The following is a 2,631-nucleotide window of genomic DNA, read 5'->3' as shown; positions in this document are numbered from 1 at the left end:
TGAGGACAATGACTGTACAAATGTACTTTACACAACTGATGTATATATGGATTGTGATAAGAGTTGTAGGAGCCCCTGATAAAACAATTTTTTAAAAAAAGAAATGTGTGACATAGTACCAACATGACTCTTGCTGAGAAACAAAGACAGGAGCTGCATGACAGTGACAGGGGTCTGCTTTCCTTGGAGCGAGCAAGGACTGAGCAGGAAGATTCCCCAAGGTAAGCTCCCGAAGAAGACAGTGGACCAAGTTTACAGTTTTAGGCAACTATACCAATAAATTGGTATTTATAGGATGTAATGTATAGGATGATGAATGTTTAACACATTTCACAGGGATGGTCAGTGAATACAAATTAGGGTGGGGTTACGATTCTTTACAAGATAGGGTCTTTGTAGTTCTTGGTTCCAAATGTTGTCTTATTTGGTCTGGTGACGTATCTATGGTGACTTTTGGTTCCTTGAACAAAGTTCTTCTCTTCCATGTGATCTGTGACCTGAAGGTGGACATGCTAGCCTGGCCAGGGATAGTGAAACTGATATGTATGTGGTGTAAAGGGATATTTTTCTGAGGAAAGGACTCAACAGAGGCAGAGTCTCAGGAAAGAAAATGCAGAATAATTCTAGGCAATAAATGAGGTATTCCGACATTCTGTGACAACATCCCATATCCAAGGGGAAGCTCAACAAATTGTGGGATCTGCACTTTTACACAAAGTTAAGCAGGTTGGGGAATGGGCTCAAACAGATTGTTCAATGTTCATGATTGTTCTTATTCTGTAGTCAGATTCCCTCTAGCTATTTATTATATTTACAATAAATAGAATCTTGCCACAAAAGATTAGTTGTTGAAGGCATAAAGATAACTTTTCCCAGAGATGGTAAGTCCATTGTTATTGTTCCTTTTCTCTCTCTCGTTCTTTCTTTTTTTTTAAGGAATTTGGCAGTGATTGGTAAATATCATTTCTCAAGAAATGTACATAGTATTTCCTTTTTCTCTTCCTCCTTCCAAAGACCAAACTGGAGTTTGAGTTAATAATCAAACAGTTTATTGCAGGAACCACGCAATCCTGGAATGGACAATAATAATTGTAAGGATCCACAAAGTACTGCAGTGAAGAACTTTTTCAGAGTTTAAATTCCAAAAGATCCTGACACTTCCAAAAAAACTCCAATTGTTTGATATTTATTACTTTTGTCGGAAATAGAAAAAAGATTGAGTACTTTGAAACGTTTTAATTTATTTTGTTTTTTAATATTGGGGGTGAGAATGAATGCTCTTCCTCACTGCTGTTGTGAGAGTAACTGGGAGGAAGGAAGGAGGATGACTGGAGGCTTCCTGAGCTATGCTGATTTAAAAACTCAGTTCAAAATAAACAGTAATCATATATAACTAAAAAAGAGTTGGAAACTTGCCTGCATCTTTTGTAAAAGCCTTTCCTTGTTTGAAGAGAGCTCTTTTGCTCTCTTAACAAGGAAAAATAAAGTGTTGATGGGGAGAGGGGGCTCACAAAATCATGGCTGGTGGCAGGTTAACTAAACACGGCCTCAGGTTTGACTTCCAGAGGAAGCAAAGGACCATGATTAGGATGGGGACAACAATGAAATTTTAAAACCCCACAAGATTGAATCACAACCTTCTCTTTTCCAGATGTGAATCATGAAATGTTAGCCTACTACTCCAATATCTGTCAAACGCAATCCAGGATACGTAAGCTCCAGAGAAAGTGCTATAATGAGTAAGTCTCTCCTCTTCCATCCAGAAGAGACTCACCAATACCCTTCAGAACTTTACTTTTTTACATTGCAGGTCAGGGGTCAGAAATAAGCCATCAAGGCTGAAAGCATGGAGATTCAAACTGAATTTAGTGGGCTCATTATGCTCAGGTGAATGAAGGTACTAGTAAAGGGTGCTGCTAGTACTATGGATTTCCAGAATAACAAACAGATGATCTTTGGGTTCAAGGATGGCAAGACTTTGTCTCATGTACCTTGGACATGCTCTTGAGAGAGAAAGTCCCTGGAAAAGGACAACATGGACGGAAAAGCTGTACAGCAACTCAAAGAGGAAAACCCCCAAGAAGATGAATGGACACATTGGCTACAACAATAGGCTCAGACTGAGCCACAATGTTCGGGATGATGCAGGACTTGGCAGTGTGTCAATCTGTGAGCATAAGGTCAGTGATTCAGACCTGACAGGAGAGCACTGTGTTAGTCTGGGTAGACTAGAGAAACAAATCCTCATAAACTCATATGTATATAAGAGAGAGTTTTATATAAGAGCTGAGTGTACATTAAGAAAGCAACCCAACTCAGGTCAGTCGAATCCCACAAGTCCGACCATTAGCCCTTATGTCCGACAACAGTCTACAAAGCCCTGCTCAAACTCACAAAACACACGCAAATGTGCTTCAAATGCAAGCAGGGTCACCCAAAGAGAACACGTTTCAGCAGGGTTTCCAGACTAAGAGGAAACCACTGAGAAGGAATCCATTGCCACTCCAGGCCCTGAGCCGCACCTCCAGGCCCCACCCTCCAGGTCGCCCTCATTATCTCCAGGCCACGCCCCTTCGCTCAGACACCACCCCACCCCCTCCCAGGTGATGCAATTTCCTGCTGACCTCACTT

This window comes from Tenrec ecaudatus, chromosome 15 (assembly GCF_050624435.1).
Source record: "Tenrec ecaudatus isolate mTenEca1 chromosome 15, mTenEca1.hap1, whole genome shotgun sequence".
Taxonomy (NCBI): Eukaryota; Metazoa; Chordata; class Mammalia; order Afrosoricida; family Tenrecidae; genus Tenrec; species Tenrec ecaudatus.
The sequence above is the reverse complement of the archived record's forward strand: the minus strand, read 5'-3'. Positions refer to the sequence as shown.